Genomic DNA, 21,474 nt, shown 5'->3' with positions numbered 1-21,474 from the left:
ACGAGCCAGCCGGCCCTTTACTTATGGGACAAAGGCGCACACTTGGCGCTGCTCCTTTGTTGATGCACGTGCAGCTACAGCCCACACAATTCACAAACACAGAAAATATTTTTTTATTTTGTTTGGAGTGCCGTTTGGGGATTACAGCACCCTTTAGCGGTCAATCCAGCCGGCCCTTTATTTATGGGACACAGGCGCACGCTTGGCACTACTTTGTTAATGAACGTGCGGCTCATGCGCACACATTTCACAAACACAAAAAAATATATATTTTTATTTTGTTTGGAGTGCCCTTTGGGGGCTACAGCACCATTTAGCGGTCAATCCAGCCGGCCCTTTATTTATGGGACACAGGCGCACGCTTGGCACTACTTTGTTGATGCACGTGCGGCTACTGCGCACACAATTCACAAACACACAAAAAATATATTTTATTTTGTTTGGAGTGCCCTTTGGGGGTTACAGCACCCTTTAGCGGTCAATCCAGCTGGCCCTTTATTTATGGGACACAGGCGCATGCTTGGTACTACTTTGTTGATGCACGTGCGGCTACTGCGCACACAATTCACAAACACAAAAAAAATAATTTTTTTATTTTGTTTGGAGTGCCCTTTCGGGGTTACAGCACCCTTTTGCGGTCAATCCAACCGGCCCTTTATTTATGGGACACAGGCACACGCTTGGCACTACCTTGTTGTTGCATGTGCAGCAACTGCGCACACAATTCACAAACACAAAAAAATATATTTTTTTATTTTGTTTGGAGTGCCCTTTGGGGGTTACAGCACCCTTTAGCGGTCAATCCAGCCGGCCCTTTATTTATGGGACACAGGCGCATGCTTGGCACTACTTTGTTGATGCACGTGCGGCTACTGCGCACACAATTCACAAACACAAAAAAATATATTTTTTTATTTTTTTTGGAGTGCCCTTTGGGGGTTACAGCACCCTTTAGCGGTCAATCCAGCTGGCCCTTTATTTATGGGACACAGGCGCATGCTTGGCACTACTTTGTTGATGCACGTGCGGTTACTGCGCACACAATTCACAAACAAAAAAAGATATTTTTTAATTTTGTTTGGAGTGCCCTTTGGGGGTTACAGCACCCTTTAGCGGTCAATCCAGCCGGCCCTTTATTTATGGGACACAGGCGCATGCTTGGTACTACTTTGTTGATGCACGTGCGGCTACTGCGCACACAATTCACAAACACAAAAAATATATATTTTTATATTTCGTTTGGAGTGCACTTTGGGGGTTACAGCACCCTTTAGCGGTCAATCCAGCCGGCTCTTTATTTATGGGACACAGGCGCACGCTTGGCACTACTTTGTTGATGCACGTGCGGCTACTGCGCACACAATTCACAAACACAAAAAAAATATTTTTTTTATTTTGTTTGGAGTGCCCTTTCGGGGTTACAGCACCCTTTTGCGGTCAATCCAGCTGGCCCTTTATTTATGGGACACAGGCGCACGCTTGGCACTACCTTGTTGTTGCATGTGCGGCTACTGCGCACACAATTCACAAACACAAAAAAATATATTTTTTTATTTTGTTTGGAGTGCCCTTTGGGGGTTACAGCACCCTTTAGCGGTCAATCCAGCCGGCCCTTTATTTATGGGACACAGGCGCATGCTTGGCACTACTTTGTTGATGCACGTGCTGCTACTGCGCACACAATTCACAAACACAAAAAAATATATTTTTTTATTTTTTTTGGAGTGCCCTTTGGGGGTTACAAGACCGTTTAGCGGTCAATCCAGCTGGCCCTTTATTTATGGGACACAGGCGCATGCTTGGCACTACTTTGTTGATGCACGTGCGGTTACTGCGCACACAATTCACAAACACAAAAAAAAAAAAAATTTAATTTTCTTTGGAGTGCCCTTTGGGGTTTACAGCACCCTTTAGCGGTCAATCCAGCCGGCCCTTTATTTATGGGACACAGGCGCACGCTTGGCACTACTTTGTTGATGCACGTGCGGCTACTGCGCACACAATTCACAAACACAAAAAATATATATTTTTTGATTTTGTTTGGAGTGCCCTTTGGGGGTTACAGCACCCTTTAGCGGTCAATGCAGCCGGCCCTTTATTTATGGGACACAGGTGCACGCTTGGCACTACTTTGTTGATGCACGTGCGGCTACTGCGCACACAATTCACAAACACAAAAAAAAATATTTTTTTATTTTGTTTGGAGTGCCCTTTGGGGGTTACAGCACCCTTTAGCGGTCAATCCAGCCGGCCCTTTATTTATGGGACAGGCGCACGCTTGGCACTACTTTGTTGATGCACGTGCGGTTACTGCGCACACAATTCACAAACACAAAAAAAGATATTTTTTAATTTTGTTTGGAGTGCCCTTTGGGGGTTACAGCACCCTTTAGCGGTCAATCCAGCCGGCCCATTATTTATGGGACACCGGCGCACGCTTGGTACTACTTTGTTGATGCACGTGCGGCTACTGCGCACACAATTCACAAACACAAAAATAAATATTTTTTGATTTTGTTTGGAGTGCCCTTTGGGGGTTACAGCACCCTTTAGCGGTCAATGCAGCCGGCCCTTTATTTATGGGACACAGGTGCACGCTTGGCACTACTTTGTTGATGCACTTGCGGCTACTGCGCACACAATTCACAAACACAAAAAAAAAATATTTTTTTATTTTGTTTGGAGTGCCCTTTGGGGTTTAAGGCACCCTTTAGCGGTCAATCCAGCCTGCCCTTTATTTATGGGACACAGGCGCACGCTTGGCACTACTTTGTTGATGCATGTGCGGCTACTGCGCACACAATTCACAAACACAAAAAAATATATATATTTTATTATGTTGTCTGGAGTGCCCTTTGGGGGTTACAGCACCCTTTAGCGGTCAATCCAGCCGGCCCTTTATTTATGGGACAGGCGCACGCTTGGCACTACTTTGTTGATGCACGTGCGGTTACTGCGCACACAATTCACAAACACAAAAAAAGATATTTTTTGATTTTGTTTGGAGTGCCCTTTGGGGGTTACAGCACCCTTTAGCGGTCAATGCAGCCGGCCCTTTATTTATGGGACACAGGTGCACGCTTGGCACTACTTTGTTGATGCACTTGCGGCTACTGCGCACACAATTCACAAACACAAAAAAAAAATATTTTTTTATTTTGTTTGGAGTGCCCTTTGGGGGTTACAGAACCATTTAGCTGTCAATCCAGCTGGCCCTTTATTTATGGGACACAGGCGCACGCTTGGTACTACTTTGTTGATGCACGTGCGGCTACTGCGCACACATTTCACAAACACAAAAAAATATATTTTTTAATTTGGTTTGGAGTGCCCTTTGGGGGTTACAGCACCCTTTAGCGCTCAATCCAGCCGGCCCTTTATTTATGGGACACAGGCGCACGCTTGGCACTACTTTGTTGATGCACGTGCAGCTACTGCGCACACAATTTACAAACACAAAAAAATTTATATTTTTATTTTGTTTGGAGTGCCATTTTGGGGGTTACAGAACCCTTTAGCTGTCAATCCAGCTGGCCCTTTATTTATTGGACACAGGTGCACGCTTGACACTACTTTGCTGATGCACGTGCGGCTACAGCGCACACAATTCACAAACACAAAAAAATATATTTTTTTATTTTGTTTGGAGTGCCCTTTGGGGGTTACAGCACCCTTTAGCGGTCAATCCAGCCGGCCCTTTATTTATGGGACACAGGCGGATGCTTGGCACTACTTTGTTGATGCACGTGCGGCTACTGCGCACACAATTCACAAACACAAAAAAATATATTTTTTTATTTTGTTTGAAGTGCCCTTTGGGGGTTACAGCACCCTTTAGAGGTCAATCCAGCCGGCCATTTATTTATGGGACACAGGCGCACGCTTGGCACTACTTTGTTGATGCACGTGCGGCTACTGCGCACACAATTCACAAACACAAAAAAATATATTTTTTTATTTTGTTTGGAGTGCCCTTTGGGGGTTACAGCACCCTTTAGCAGTCAATCCAGCCGGCCCTTTATTTATGGGACACAGGCGCACGCTTGGCACTACTTTGTTGATGCACGTGCAGCTACTGCGCACACAATTCACAAACACAAAAAAATATATATTTTTTTATTTTGTTTGGAGTGCCCTTTCGGGGTTACAGCACCCGTTAGCGGTCAATCCAGCCAGCCTTTTACTTATGGGACACAGGCGCACGCTTGGCGCTGCTCCTTTGTTGATGCACGTGCAGCCACAGTGCACACAATTCACAAACACAGAAAAAAAATATATATTTTTTTGCATTTGGTGGGAGCACCCCTGACGGACAGAGCACCCCCTGGACAACACAACAGCACCCCTTTAGGACTGGGACACTGCACAGAACTTTGGAGTGGACACAGCCCCTATGGACAACTGACTGCACAACACAGTCCAGCCAGCCCCTATGGATTTTGAAGTAGTGGACACAGCCCCTATGGACAACAGCAGCACAGCGCAGCACAGCACAGCACAACACTACACTGCACTACACTACACTACACAGCCCAGCCAGCCCTAACTCCCACCCTCCCTCTTCACTGTCCACAGCAGAGTGAGAAAATGGCGCCGACGCAGGTACCTTATATAGGATCCAAAACCCGCGAGACCCGGAAGGCGGGATGATGACGTTTTGCCTCGATTTCAGATCCGAGTCAGGCGGGAAAAGTCGAGCCTGACTCGGATAGGCCTCGGATCGGGGTGGCTCGGGGGGGTTCGGATTTCAGAAATCCGAACCCGCTCACCCCTAATGTATATATTTAAAAATATTGCACAAGGAGGTGCCTGTTGTTTTTAGGCAAACCCAACAATATATATATATATATATATATATATATATATATATAATACAGTCAATAATCCGGCACTCAGCGGTAAACAAGCAAAATAGTCACAGGTGCCTTCCACAGTGTCACTGGCATACACCGAAACGTACCAGTCAAATCGGCGGCACTCTGGTAACAAAAGTACAACTCACATAGCTGTTAAAGCTGGGTAAAGCAACGTTTCAGCACCCTTTATTGGCACTTTCTTCAAGCTGGTAATACAAAGACAAAGACACAACCAAACCTTAAATAGCCGGCTAATGCTGCAGCTGACTTCCGATCACTCGGATCTGTGCCGCCAGACGGCGGGCGCACCGGACACTGCATCATAATTAACAAGCCTGGTTGCCATGGTGATCAAGTAACAAACCAGGACGAAGTGTCAAATAACATGGTTACAAATGAATAACTGATAACATGTTACAAAATCGGCAAACACAAATAGAGAAAAACATAAAAAAACGACTCACATTTAAAATACACCGACCAGCTGCTGCTGGACTGTGTATACAACACGACATGCTTTTTTTATCACAAACATACATAAAACGGAATAACATACATTAGGAAGCAAAAATTGACTGAAAACATCGAAATGGGAATTGATGACAAATTATCGATGTACCAATGGTCAATTGCAATACAACCAACTAGTGTATCACAACCCTTACATAGAAGAATATTGATGGGTATCTAAATAACCTTCATAGAACATTAAATGGGGTATATTAAGACCTCCCAAGGCTACATTAAATAAAGCATTGTAATCCCAGGGTCTCAATGAGGCCGCGCGGTGACAGAGTGTCTAATCTCATTATCCAATTTGCCTCCCGTTGTAATAACTTTTTGCTGCGATCTCCTCCCCTAATCAAAGGGGGTACATGATCTATGATCCTATATCGCAAAGACGCGATATTGTGCTTTGCCTCAGCAAAATGTCTGGCAACAGGTTGCTCGCTGGTGCCATTTGCTAACGCTGCCCTTATGGCTGAACGATGTTGAGCCATTCTAACACGTAATGTACATTCAGTCTTGCCAATGTACATTTTAGAACATGGACATGTGATGGCATAGACTATTAATGTGCTGGTACAAGTCAAATGGTATCTGATATTATATTTAGTCCCAGTGTACAGATGGAATTAAACTGACCCTGTTTGCAAAAAACCACAAGTAGTGCAGTTCATGCATCTAAAGCATCCCAATTTTGGTGTCCCCAAAAAAGTACTGGTCTTAGATTTGCTATTGGTGCCCCAATTAGTAATATCATTAAAGAACAAAATGTCTTTTAAGTAGGGGTGAGCGGGTTCGGATTTCTGAAATCCGAACCCCCCCGAGCCACCCCGATCCGAGGCCTATCCGAGTCAGGCTCGACTTTTCCCGCCTGACTCGGATCTGAAATCGAGGCAAAACGTCATCATCCCGCCTTCCGGGTCTCGCGGGTTTTGGATTCTATATAAGGTACCCGCGTCGGCGCCATTTTCTCACTCTGCTGTGGACAGTGAAGAGGGAGGGTGGGAGTTAGGGCTGGCTGGGCTGTGTACTGTAGTGTAGTGCAGTGTAGTGTTGTGCTGCGCTGTGCTGCTGTTGTCCATAGGGGCTGTGTCCACTCCTCCAAAGTCCATAGGGGCTGGCTGTGTTGTGCTGTGCTGCTGTTGTCCTTAGGGGCTGTGTCCACTCCTCCAAAGTCCATAGGGGCTGGCTGGACTGTGTTGTGCAGTCAGTTGTCCATAGGGGCTGTGTCCACTCCAAAGTCCTGTGCAGTGTCCCAGTCCTAAAGGGGTGCTGTAGTGTTGTCCAGGGGGTGCTCTGTCCATCAGGGGTGCTCAACCCAAGTGCAAAAAAAATAAATATTTTTTCTGTGTTTGTGAATTGTGTGCGCAGTAGCCGCACGTGCATCAACAAAGTAGTGCCAAGCTTGCGCCTGTGTCATAAGTAAAGGGCCGGCTGGCTTGACCGTTAAAGGGTGCTGTAACCCCCAAAGTGCACTCCAAACAACATAAAAAAATATTTTCTGTGTTTGTGAATTGTGTGCACTGTGGCAGCACGTGCATCAACAAAGGAGCAGCGCCAAGCGTGCGCCTGTGTCCCATAAGTAAAGGGCTGGCTGGCTTGTCCATTAAAGGGTGCTGTAACCCCCAAAGGGCACTCCAAACCAAATAAAAAAAAAATTATTTTTTTGTGTTTGTGAATTGTGTGCGCAGTAGCGGCACGTGCATCAACAAAGTAGTGCCAAGCTTGCGCCTGTGTCATAAGTAAAGGGCCGGCTGGCCTGACCGTTAAAGGGTGCTGTAACTCCCAAAGTGCACAACAAACAAAACAAAAAAATATTTTCTGTGTTTGTGAATTGTGTGCACTGTGTCTGCACGTGTATCAACAAAGGAGCAGCGCCAAGCGTGCGCCTGTGTCCCATAAGTAAAGGGCCAGCTGGCTCATTTCTTAAAGGGTGGTGTAACCCACAAAGTGCACTAGTCTCCAACAAAAATAAAAAATGATTTTCTGTGTTTGTGTGCACCTTAGCTGCACGTATGTATCAATATAACATAAATGTAGGACCAAACTTTCTCAGATAAAAATAAAATAGGGAAAGATCAAGAACCACTTCCTCCTAGTGCTGTTGCTGCTGCTGGGAGATGTTCATCATCCCAGAGAGGAAGTAAGAACACCGCTACTTTTACTAAACAATGGACCCTCCAACAGTCCTTAGCGAGGAGGATGAAGTACGACAGCAGTCATCCTGAAGCAAAGCATATAACTGAGGCCTTGACTGCTATGTTGGTGTTAGACGTGCGTCCAGTATCCATCATTAGTGCAGTGAGATTTAGACAATTGATGGAGGTAGTGTGTCCCCGGTTCCAAATCCCATCTAGATTCCACTTCACTAGGCAGGCGATACCAAGACTGTACAGAAACATCAGAAAAAGTGTCCTCAGTGTCCTGAAACATGCGGTTGTACCCAATGTCTACTTAACCACGGACATGTGGACAAGTGGAACAGGGCAGACTAAGGACTATATGACTGTGACAGCCCACTGGGTATATGTATCACCTTACGCAGCAACAACAGCAGCGTCACCAGTAGCAGCATCTCAGAAACTCCAGCTCGTTCCAAAGCAGGCTACGCTGTGTATCACCAGTTTCAGTAAGAGGCACACCGCCAACAAACTCTTAGAGAAACTGAGGGAAATCATCGCCCAGTGGCTTACCCCACTTAGACACTCCTGGGGATTTGTGATATCTGACAATGCCACCAATATTGTGTGGGCATTACATCTGGGCAAATTCCAGCACGTCCCATGTTTTGCTCACACAATAAACTTGGTGGTGCAGAATTTTCTAAAAAGCGACAGGGGCGTGCAGGAGACGCTTTGGGTGGCCCGAAAATTTCTGGCCACTTTTGCCATTCAGTGACTGCGTGCGCCTCTGTCATAAGTAAAGGGCCGGCTGTCTTGTCCGTTAAAGGGTGCTGTAACCCCCAAAGTGCACCAAAGAAAATAAAAAATTCTTCTTTTTTTTTTCTGTCTTTGTGAAATGTGTGGGCTGTAGCCGCACCTGCATCCTCAAAGCAGCAGCGACAAGCGTGCGTCTGTCTTTTAAAGGGTGGTGTAACCCTCAAAGTGCGCTCCACAAACAATAAAAAAATTCTTTTTTTTCTGTCTTTGTGAATTGTGTGCACTGTAGCTGCACGTGCATCAACAAAGGAGCAGCACCAAGCGTGCGCCTGTGTCCCATAAGTCTGTTAAAGGGTGGTGTAATCCCCAAAGTGCTCCAAAAAATAAAAAACTATTTTTTTTCTGTTTGTGACTTGTGTGCAATGTAGCCACACGTGCATCAACCCAGTAGCAGCGCCATGCGTGCGCCTGTGTCATAAGTCAAGGGCCGGTTTGGACATCTGGTCCGGACTGAAGGATGTGCCAACAATTTCTGACAAGTCTACTGTCACTGCATATGATACTGTCCTCAAAGCAGCAGCGACAAGCGTGCGTCTGTCTGTTCAAGGGTGGTGTTACCCCCAAAGTGCGCTCCAACAAAATAAAATAATATTTTTTCTGTGTTTGTGTGTGAAATGTATGCGCAGTAGCCGCACCTGCATCCTCAAAGCAGCAGCACCAAGCGTGCATCTGTCTGTTAAAGGGTGGTGTAACCCCCAAAGTGCGCTCCAACCAAAATAAAATAATCTTCTTTTTTCTGTGTTTGTGTGTGAAATGTATGCGCAGTAGCCGCACCTGCATCCTCAAAGCAGCAGTGACAAGCATGCGTCTGTCTGTTAAAGGGTGGTGTAACCCCCAAAGTGCGCTCCAACCAAAATAAAATAATCTTCTTTTTTTCTGTGTTTTTGTGTGAAATGTATGCGCAGTAGCTGCACCTGCATCCTCAAAGCAGAAGCGACAAGCGTGCGTCTGTCTGTTAAAGGGTGGTGTAACCCTCAAAGTGCGCTCCACAAAAAATAAAAAATTCTTTTTTTTTCTGTCTTTGTGAATTGTGTGGGCTGTAGCCGCACCTGCATCCTCAAAACAGCAGCGACAAGCATGCGTCTGTCTGTTAAAGGATTACATCGGTGACAGCATCCAAGTAGGCATGTCAGACAGTCCGTACCTGTACTGGCAGGAAAAAGAGGCAATTTGGAGGCCCCTGTACAAACTGGCTCTATTTTACCTGAGTTGCCCCCCCCTCCAGTGTGTACTCTGAAAGAGTGTTTAGTGCAGCCGGGAACCTTGTCAGCAAAAGGCATAGGAGGTTGATTCCACAAAATGTGGAGTAGATGATGTTCATAAAAATGAATTATCAACTCTTCCAGGGAGACGAGCCTCCAGAACGTACAGAGGGACCTGTGGTTGTGGATTCCAGCAGGGACGAATTAATACTCTGTGAGGATGAGGATGTACACAACACTGAAGAGGGTGAGGAATCGGTGGATGAGGAGGATGAGGACGACATCTTGCCTCCGTACAGCCAGTTTGTGCAGGGACAGATTAATTGCCAGCTTGTTTTGTGGGGGCCCAAATGAACCAATCATTTCAGCCACAGTCGTGTGGCAGACCCTGGCGCTGAAATGATTGGTTTGTTAAAGTGTGCATGTCCTGTTTATACAACATAAGGGTGGGTGGGAGTGCCCAAGGACAATTCCATCTTGCACCTCTTTTTTCTTTGCATTATGTACTGTTTGGGGCCTAGTTTTTCAAACTGCCATCCTGTCTGCCACTGCAGTGTCACTCCTAGATGGGCCACGTGTTTGCGCCACCCACTCGTGTCGCTTAGCAAATTCCTCCAGCTACCTCGGTGCAACCTTTTGGACATAAAAACAATATTGTGAGGTGTGAGGTGTTCAGAATAGACTGGAAATTAAGGTTATTGAGGTTAATAATAACATAGGAGCAGAAAAACCCACAAATTCTGTGATTTTAGCTGTTTTTATGCATTTTTTTAAAAAAATACAGATCCAAAACACAAAACCCAGAACCCAAAACACGGAAGGGTGGTTTTGGCAAAACCAATCCAGATCCAAAACACGAAGAAAGATCCAGATCCAAAACCAAAACACAAAACACGAAAAGTGGCCGGTGCACACCCTTACTTTTAAGTTAGTGCCTATACAATAGCAAGACATAAGCCTCGTGTCCTTTATTGGTGCAAGATCTTTATTGGTGTTAACAATATGCCGTAATGATTTGGCCTTACGATCAATGACAGAACTCATATGTTATACCTGTTAACCCAGATATGTCTGTTACTGGATTGGTCAGATTCCGTCCGATCAGCCTTAATCAATTTGTCTAAAGGGACTGCCAATGCCTTCTTTTTAGCTCTTTCTAAAATGGATTTTTTATATCCTCTCTTCGAGAATTTGTTGAACATAAGGTTCAACTGGTGCAAACCTTCCTCACAGTTCCTAGCTATCCTGAGGCTACGTAAAAATTGGGAATACGGTAATGCATTTTTTAAAGGGGCAGGATGAGCACTACTGGCCAATAATAGATTGTTTCTGTCAGTATCCTTAGAATATAGAGATGGAACTAACCTCCCCTCATGTTTAGTAATGATGACATCTAAAAAATTTACAGACTTGTAGCTCGTAGTGTAAGTAAATTTCACAGGTCTTCCCAAGCTGTTGTACGTGTCAATAACCTCAGAGAAAGTCGTTGCGTTACGATGAACAAATCATTGATGTAGCGATAAAACGCCAAGATTCTGTCTGCAATCCCTGCATCAGCAAAAAATACTTCATGTTCAACGGCGTACATGTATGCATTAGCATATGATGGGGCCACATTGGACCCCATCGAGCAGCCAGAAAGCTGCAAATATTAAACACCGTCAAACACAAAGTAATTGCGAGTCAAAGTGAGTTCAAGAAGATGCATAAATAACTCTACACAAGAGCCTTTAAACAAGGGATTATCACAAATCAAATTTTTAGTAGCCAGCAACCCATCTGTGTGTGGGATACACGTATAGAGGCTGCAGACATCAAGAGATCATAACGTGCACTCAGATGGAATATCAGGAAGTGTCCTTAAAGACAACAATAAATGATTAGTGTCTCTTAAATAAGAAGGTTTAGCCTGTATACACGGTTGCAGCAAAGCGTGCAAATACGTGGAGATAGGTTGATATAAAGACCCTCGTGCGGCGATAATTGGCCTCCCTGGTGGTCTAATGGGGTCTTTATGAATCTTAGGTATCAGATAAAGTAAGGGGCTAATAGGATGTTTCAGCCCCAAGGCTTTCTTAATCTCTAATGACAAAATCCCTTGAGCACAAGCTTCCGAAAGTCATCCAAGTTTAATACTACCAGAGCACCACCCTTGTCTGCCTGTCGAAAACACAATGCAGGACAAGAGCCCTTTTGACCCAACTAGTCTTAATGCATCCATTAAATCCTTCATACGGCTTTTGGAGAGTTCCATTAGTGAAGATCCCAGGTCCAAAATTCCTAAATATTGGAATTTATCCAAAGATGAAAGAATGGCCCTTAAAAAATTAGCTTCTTATGAGGACATTGTGTTTCGACAGGCAGACAAGGGTGGTGCTCTGGTAGTATTAAACTTGGATGACTATCGCCTTGAAGCCAAAAAACAACTAATACCCCTTTTACACCGGAGCTAAAACCCGGGTTTTTGAAGGGTTAACCCGGGCAGCTCCCTGGTGTAAAAGGGGAGAGAGTTGGATCGCCGGGTCGAGTGACCCGGCAATCCAACCCAGGTAACTAGCACGGTTTAACACGGGCGTAGCCCATGAGACCCTGCTGTGAGAACAGCGTACTCCGGGTAATGATGACCTGGAGTGCGCTGCTAGCCGGCCAATTGGTCCGGCTTCAGTGGCGCTTGGAGATGACATCATCTCCAAGCGACCACTTTAATTCCGCAAAAGCCGAGTCTATGCAGACCCGACTGCGGTGTGAGCGGCGCTGACTCGGGAATATCCCGAGTCGGCTCCGGCAAAATTCCAGGTCTGATCCGGATAGGAACTTTGTTCCAACTCCGGGTCAGACCCGGAATTTAGGTGGAAAAGGGTTATTAGTGACATCCAAACATATAGAAAGTTGCCTTTTGGCCCTACGGTTAAATTTAAACATGAACTTGACACACTACTTTCGGAAGCTTGTGCTCAAGGGATTCTGTCATTAGAGATTAAGAAAGCCTTGTAGGTGAAACATCCTATTAGGCCCTTACTTTATCTGATACCTAAGATTCATAAAGACCCCATTAGACCACCAGGGAGGCCGATTATCGCCACACGAGGGTCTTTATATCAACCTATCTCCACGTATTTGGACGCTTTGCTGCAACCGTGTATACAGGCTAAACCTTCTTATTTAAGAGACACTAATCATTTATTGTTGTCTTTAAGGGCACTTCCTGATATTCCATCTGAGTGCATGTTATGTTCTCTTGATGTCTGCAGCCTCTATACGTGTATCCCACACATGGATGGGTTGCTGGCTACTAAAAATTTGATTTGTGATAATCCCTTGTTTAAAGACTCTTGTGTAGCGTTATTTATGCATCTTCTTGAACTCACTTTGACTCGCAATTACTTCATGTTTGATGGTGTTTACTATTTGCAGCATTCTGGCTGCTCGATGGGGTCCAATGCGGCCCCATCATATGCTAATGCATACATGTACGCCGTTGAACATGAAGTATTTTTTGCTGATGCAGGGATTGCAGACAGAATCTTGGCGTTTTATCGCTACATCGATGATTTGTTCATTGTATGGAGAGGCAACGCATCGACTTTCTCTGAGGTTATTCATACGTACAACAGCTTGGGTAGACCTGTGAAATTTGTGACAATAGTAATAACATGTGTGACCACCGTGTGGCGCTAAACTAAGCCAATCAATATGAAAAATGAATATCCTGTTCTCTCTTGGGACGATGTATCAGGGAGTTCCCAATATGTAAAAAGAGAGATAAGCACAATAGTGTAATATTGAAAAGATCAGGTGAATTTATTAAAACACACAAACATATAAATCAATCTTAAAAAGGCTAAATAAAGCCAAACAAATGCCTATTGGGCATGGTATAATAATGTCTTTAAAAAGAGGGGCCCATGAGCCCTGCGTACCAGATCCAAGATTTATAACTGCGTTGTGGCTGCAATGCTGACCATCTGGACCAAGTCAAGCAGTGACTAACCAACGATAACTGGTACTGGGGGTCCAGGGTCCTTCTCCTCAGTAAATTGACTCTGCCATGCTTAACGCGTTTCGAGCCCTCCTGGCTCTTCTTCAGAAGGATGCAGAGTCTCTGTCCATACTGCTCTTATATACCCCTAACCCAGGAAGTAAATTAGTTCCTCCTGGATCCGAAAATGACGAAACCGGAAGTGAAGCGTGACGCGACTTCGCGGCTCCCATCTAAAGTGCAAAAAAAAATTTTCTTTTTTTTTTTCCTTTTTCTTTTTTCTATATATCTCATTCCTTTTCACTTCCCCTTGTTCTTCTCCTAGGTCCCCCTCTGTGGGATGCCTCTGATCTTTCTCTCCTTTACATAGTGTCCTCCATATTACTCATGGGGCTGTCTTCATGTAAATATCCAGTTTTTCTCCTCCAAACCGGAAATTGTCATTGTTGTTGACATAGTGAGAGGTGTTGCTGTTAAAAATTCCCCGGAAACCTTCACCGTCATTCATATGGTCCACATAAATAAATAAATAAATAAAGAACAAGGATTATGGACGAATTAAGAACATCAAGAGATCACTGGAGACCACAGAGAACAACTAATGCATCCTATAGATATCCATCAAATACTTATCAGGAAAGACAATACAAGCCCAGACGTGATTTTGATACATGGAAGACCCCCAAAAGATATGACCGGAGAACATTTACTGACAACCGTCCAAGGTTTGAGGATAAGAACAGATATGTACTATTGAATGATCAGGAACCAACCACATCTACATCTCCTTTTTTAAGGGTGGGACAAAGAAGAAAAGGAAGGTTTTGAAGATTGGGGAGAATGTAAAAACGAAAAGAGGAAAAAGAGGGGGGCCAAAGAGAAAAAGAAAGAGAAAAAAATAAAAAATAAAAAGAGAAAACAAACTAATAAGAGGGTTAATGACATGATTGTTGAAGAACAACCTTGTAGAATTTTTAATTTAAGTTCCAGAACTCTTACAAAAATTGAAGAGAAAGTTTTACAGAAGGGACTTAAATTTGCGCCTACATGTAAAATGGACCCATATGAAGCATATGTAGATGTGCAAAAGTTCATTCGGAAGATAACTCTAAAAAAATTATTTCTCAGCAAAGAGCTCAATGCAGAAGGTATCCCCTCAGTACCACCAACGAAATTCAAGAAGAAATCATCTTTTTATCCACTACACATTAAAGGGAACTTCATTGAAAGCTTTACCAAACTTATTCAGGATGATATAGACAGTATTAATGACAAAAATTACATCCGGAAATGGAATCAGAGTAAGAAAGAAAGAGAAGCAATCAAGACTCTACAGAAAGAAAAATCGATAGTTATAAAACCATCAGATAAGGGCGGGAGTATCGTTATTATGAATATGAAAATGGAATATATCGACAACTTAATACAGCGACCTATACCAAACTTAAATCAGACCCCACAAATAAAATTAAGAATCTTTTTTCAAAATTTTTAGAAGAAAGTGAAGGTAAAACTATGATAACAAAAGATGAGAAGAACTTTTTAGACACTACCTGCCCTCTAGTACCTACCATTTATGTATTACCCAAAATACATAAAAACCAAACCAAACCCCCGGGACGACCAATAATTACAGGCACTGGGAGTCTAACAAGTAAATTATAGACTTTCACTTGCAACCAATTGTAAAGACCACAAATCATATTTAAAAGATACCATGGACACGCTTACAAAGATTAAAGATATCAAGTGGGATGAAGATATTTTCTTGATATCTGCGGACATTACTTCTCTGTATACGATAATCGATCATCAAGAGGGGATAACAGCGACCAGATGGCATTTAGAGAAGACAGAAATTAACCAAGAACATATTAATTTCATGGTGGAAGGGATCAAGTTCATTTGAAATAATAATTATTTCTTTTTTAATGGCGATTATTATTTGCAACATGTAGGTACAGCAATGGGTACCAAGTTCGCCCATAGTTAAGCGAATTTATTCCTGGCAAAATGGGAAGATCATATTTGGAGTAGCAGATACTGGGGGACGAACATGGTACAATGGGACAGATATATAGACGATGTTCTCTTTTTTTGGAGGGGTACACTTGAAGATTTGGAAAGTTTCTGTGTGGATCTGAATTCCAATGGATTGAATTTAAAATTCACTTTTAATGTGGATAAATTTACATGTAATTTTTGGGATCTGAGCTTGTATATAGAGAATAATTGTCTTCAAACCAAATGTTTTAAAAAACCAACAGATACTAACAGTTTCATCAATCGTGATAGTGAACATCTTGATAGATGGCTTAAAGTGCCAGTTCATTCGGGTCAAAAGAAATTGCAGTAACCTGAAGGTGTGTGAGGAACAAATGGATATATATATATTAGGGGTGTGCACCAGCCACTTTTCATGTTGTGTTTTGGTTTTGGATCTGAATCTTTCTTCGTGTTTTGGAACTGGATTGGTTTTGACAAAACCACCCTTCCATGGTTTGGGTTCTGGGTTTTGTGTTTTGGATCTGTATTTATATTAAAAAAAAACATAAAAACGGCTAAACTCACATAATTTGTGGGTTTTTCTGCTCCTATGCTATTATTAACCTCAATAACATTAATTTCCACTCATTTCAAGTCTATTCTGAAAACCTCACACCTCACAATATTGGTTTTAGTCCAAAAGGTTGCACCGAGGTAGCTGGATGACTATGTAAGCGACACAAGTGGGAGGCACAAACACGTGGTCCATCTAGGAGTGACACTGCAGAGGCAGACAGGATGGCAGTTTGAAAAACTAGGCCCCAAACAGTACATAATGCAAAGAAAAAAAAGAGGTGCAAGATGGATTGTCCTTGGGCCCTCCCCCCCACCCTTATGTTGTATAAACAGGACATGCACACTTTAACAAACCAATCATTTAAGTGCCAGGGTCTGCCACACGACTGTGGCTGAAATGATTGGTTCGTTTGGGCCCCCACAAAACAAGCTGGCAATTAATCTGTCCCTGCACAAACTGGCTCTATGGTGGCAAGATGTCGTCCTCATCCTCCTCATCCACCGATTTCTCACCCTCTTCAGTGTTGGAATCCACCACCACAGGTCCCTCATACTTTCTGGAGGCTGGTCTCCCTAGAAGAATTGATAATTAATTTTGATGAACATCATCTTCTCCACATTTTGTGGAAGCAACCTCCTACGCCTTTTGCTGACAAGGTTCCCGGCTGCACACTGGAGGGGGGCAACTCAGGTAAAAAAGAGCCAGTTTGTACAGGGCCTCCAAATTGCCTCTTTTTCCTGCCAGTACAGGTATGGACTGTCTGACATGCCTACTTGGATGCTGTCACCGATGTAATCCTCCACCATTCTGTCAATGGTGACAGTATCATATGCAGTGACAGTAGACATGTCAGAAATTCTTGCCATGGTCTTCAGTCCGGGCCAGATGTCCAAACTTGGTCCTGCCTGCCCTGCATCACTGCCAGTTGGTTGCTTAGGATACCTAAGTTGTTTCCTGGCAGCCCCAGTTGCGGGAGAAAATGAAGAAAGAGCTGTTGACATGTCACGTTCCGCTTCAGCTGACAGTGTTTTCACCAGCAGGTCTTTGCACCTCTGCAGGCTTGTGTCGGCCGGAAAGAGAGACACCACATAGGCTTTAAACCTAGGATCGAGCATGGTGGCCAAAATGCAGTGGTCTGATTTCAACAGATTGACCACCCTGGAATCCTGGCAAAGTGAATGAAGTGCTTCATCCACAAGTCCCACATGTTGGGCAGAATCTCTCCATCTTAGCTCCTCCTTCACTTTCTCCAGCTGCTTCTGCGAAAGCCTGATGAGGGGAATGACCTGACTCAAGCTGGCAGTGTCTGAACTGACTTCACGTGTGGCAAGTTCGAAGGGCTGCAGAACCTTGCACAACATGGAAATCATTCTCCACTGTGCTTTAGTCAGGTGCATACCCCCTCCTTTGCCTATGTCATAGGTGGATGTATAGGCTGCTCCTCCATCCTCTGAAGCATATAGAAGGTTGAGTTCCACCATATCACAACCTCTTGCTTCATGTGATGGCAGGGCAGGTTCAAGAGTGTTTGCTGGTGCTCCAGTCTTCAGCACGCAGTCGCTGAATGGCGAAAGTGGACAGAAATTTTTCGGGCCACCCAAAGCGTCTCCTGCACGCCCCTGTTGTTTTTCAGAAAATTCTGCACCACCAAATTTATTGTGTGAGCAAAACATGGGACGTGCTGGAATTTGCCCAGATGTAATGCCCGCACATTGGGGTGGTGGTGTTGTCAGATATCACAAATCCCCAGGAGAGTCTAAGTGGGGTAAGCCACTGGGCGATGATTTCCCTCAGTTTCTCTAAGAGTTTGTCGGCGGTGTGCCTCTTACTGAAACCGATGATACATAGCATAGCCTGCCTTGGAACGAGCTGGCGTTTCTGAGATGCTGCTACTGGTGACGCTGCTGTTGTTACTGCGTAGGGTGATACATCTACCCTGTGGGCTGTCACAGTCATATAGTCCTTAGTCTGCCCTGTTCCACTTGTCCACATGTCCATGGTTAAGTGGACATTGGGTACAACCGCATTTTTTAGGACACTGAGGACACTTTTTCTGACGTTTCTGTACATTCTCGGTATCGCCTGCCTAGTGAAGTGGAATCTAGATGGGATTTGTTACAGGGGACACACTACCTCCATCAATTGTCTAAATCCCACTGCACTAATGTCAGATACCGAAGGCATGTCTAACACCAACATAGCAGTCAAGGCTTCAGTTATCCATTTTGCTTGGACTGTTGGAGGGTCAATTGTTTAGTAAAAGTAGTGGTGTTCCTACATCCTCTTTGGGATGATGAACGACTCCCAGCAGCAACAGCAGCAGTGGCAGCAATAGGCGTAGCAATGCAGGATCCTCCGGAGGAATCCCGGATAGTCAGTCATGCCAGTGACATGGCCTGCAGGACTACTTCCGATCCTGACTAAGGAGGAAATTGATGAGGAGGGAGTTGACGGTGTGGTTTGCAGGCACTTGGATACAACAGGACAAAGGGATTTAGGTGTCCCTGGACTGCTTACGGTCTTAGCCAAAGTTTCTGAACTTGACAGTAACTTTTTATGAATGCGCTGCAGGTGACGTGGGATGATGATGTTCCTAGGTGGTTAACATCCCTACCCCTACTTATTTCACCTTTACATATGGTACATATGGCAAGACAGCTGTTGTTTGGATTTGGATAGAAATATTGCCAGACCAAAGAGTTGGAATGTTTGGTCTTCTGCCCAGGCATGACTGTGATAGGCTTTTTCATCCCAGAGACAACAACTGTCTCCCCCGGAGCCTGATTTAAACAAACCACATTACCATCAGAATCCTCCTCGTCAACTTCCTCCTCAGCGCCAGCTACACCAGTATCCTCATCCAGTTGTACTTCAACAGTGACATCTTCAATTTGAATATCAGCAAGTGGACTGTGGGTGCTCCTTCCAGCACTTGCAGAGGGCGTGCAAATGTTGGAAAGAGCCACCTCTTCCTGTCCAGTGTTGGGAAGATCAGGCATCGCAACCGCCACCACACTTGGACTCTCCTTGGGGATTTGTGATATCTTCTTAGAATGCACAGTTCTTTGCTGTGCTTTTGCCAGCTTAACTCATTTGATTTTTGTAGCGGGAGGGCGGCTTCCATCGTCATGTGAAGCTGAACCACTAGTCATGAACATAGGGAAAGACCTTAGCTGTTCCTTGCCACTCCGTGTCGCTAAAGGCATATTGGCAAGTTTACGTTTCTCCTCAGATGATTTAAATGTTTTTTTTAAGGTCATTTTCCCGAACTTTGTCATTTGGGATTTTATATGCCCTCTACTAAGACATTGGCCATCGGCCTTGGCAGACGACGTTGATGGCATTTCATCGTCTATGTCATGACTAGTGGCAGCAGCTTTAGTACTAGAAGGAAGTGGTTCTTGATCTTTCCCTATTTTATTTTGGTCCTCCTTTAATGTTATATTTATATTAGGGGTGAGCGGGTTCGGATTTCTGAAATCCGAACCCCACCGAGCCCCCCCGATCCGAGTCCGATCCGAGTCAGGCTCGACTTTTCCCGCCTGACTCGGATCTGAAATCGAGGCAAAACGTCATCATCCCGCCTTCCGAGTCTCGCGGGTTTTGGATCCTATATAAGGTACCCGCGTCGGCGCCATTTTCTCACTCGGCTGTGGACAGTGAAGAGGGAGGGTGGGAGTTAGGGCTGTGTAGTGTAGTGTAGTGTAGTGCTGCTGTTGTCCACTACTTCAAAGTCCATAGGGGCTGGCTGTGTTGTGCTGCTGTTGTTAATAGGGGCTGTGTCCACTACTTCAAAGTCCATAGGGGCTGGCTGGACTGTGTTGTGCAGTCAGTTCTCCATAGGGGCTGTGTCCACTCCAAAGTCCTGTGCAGTGTCCCAGTCCTAAAGGAGTGCTGTAGTGTTGTCCAGGGGGTGCTCTGTCCATCAGGGGTGCTCCCCCCAAGTGCTAAAAAAATAATATATTTTCTGTGTTTGTGAATTGTGTGCGCAGTAGCCGCACGTGCATCAACAAAGTAGTGCCAAGCGTGCGCCTGTGTCATAAGTAAAGGGCCGGCTGGCTTGACCGTTAAAGGGTGCTGTAACCCCCGAAAGTACACTCCAGTCCAAACCAAAAAAAAATTATTTTCTGTGTTTGTGAATTGTGTGCGCAGTAGCCGCACGTGCATCAACAAAGTAGTGCCAAGCGTGCGCCTGTGTCATAAGTAAAGGGCCGGCTGGCTTGACTGTTAAGGGTGCTGTAACCCCCGAAAGTACACTCCAGTCCAAACCAAAAAAAAAATTATTTTCTGTGTTTGTGAATTGTGTGCGCAGTAGCCGCACGTGCATCAACAAAGTAGTGCCAAGCGTGCGCCTGTGTCATAAGTAAAGGGCCGGCTGGCTTGACCGTTAAGGGTGCTGTAACCCCCGAAAGTACACTCCAGTCCAAACCAAAAAAAAAATTATTTTCTGTGTTTGTGAATTGTGTGCGCAGTAGCCGCACGTGCATCAACAAAGTAGTGCCAAGCGTGCACCTGTGTCATAAGTAAAGGGCCGGCTGGCTTGACCGTTAAGGGTGCTGTAACCCCCGAAAGTACACTCCAGTCCAAACCAAAAAAAAAATTATTTTCTGTGTTTGTGAATTGTGTGCGCAGTAGCCGCACGTGCATCAACAAAGTAGTGCCAAGCGTGCGCCTGTGTCATAAATAAAGGGCCGGCTGGCTGGACCGTTAAAGGGTGCTGTAACCCCCGAAAGTACACTCCAGTCCAAACCAAAAAAAAATTATTTTCTGTGTTTGTGAATTGTGTGCGCAGTAGCCGCACGTGCATCAACAAAGTAGTGCCAAGCGTGCGCCTGTGTCATAAGTAAAGGGCCGGCTGGCTTGACCGTTAAGGGTGCTGTAACCCCCGAAAGTACACTCCAGTCCAAACCAAAAAAAAAATTATTTTCTGTGTTTGTGAATTGTGTGCGCAGTAGCCGCACGTGCATCAACAAAGTAGTGCCAAGCGTGCGCCTGTGTCATAAGTAAAGGGCCGGCTGGCTTGACCATTAAAGGGTGCTGTAACCCCCAAAGTACACTCCAGTCCAAACCAAAAAAAAAATTATTTTCTGTGTTTGTGAATTGTGTGCGCAGTAGCCGCACGTGCATCAACAAAGTAGTGCCAAGCGTGCGCCTGTGTCATAAGTAAAGGGCCGGCTGGCTTGACCGTTAAAGGGTGCTGTAACCCCCGAAAGTACACTCCAGTCCAAACCAAAAAAAAATTATTTTCTGTGTTTGTGAATTGTGTGCGCAGTAGCCGCACGTGCATCAACAAAGTAGTGCCAAGCGTGCGCCTGTGTCATAAGTAAAGGGCCGGCTGGCTTGACCATTAAAGGGTGCTGTAACCCCCAAAGTACACTCCAGTCCAAACCAAAAAAAAAATTATTTTCTGTGTTTGTGAATTGTGTGC

Source organism: Taudactylus pleione, unplaced genomic scaffold (assembly GCF_031769625.1).
Source record: "Taudactylus pleione unplaced genomic scaffold, aTauple2 ptg000935l, whole genome shotgun sequence".
Lineage (NCBI taxonomy): Eukaryota > Metazoa > Chordata > Amphibia > Anura > Myobatrachidae > Taudactylus > Taudactylus pleione.
Note: the sequence above shows the minus strand (reverse complement) of the source record.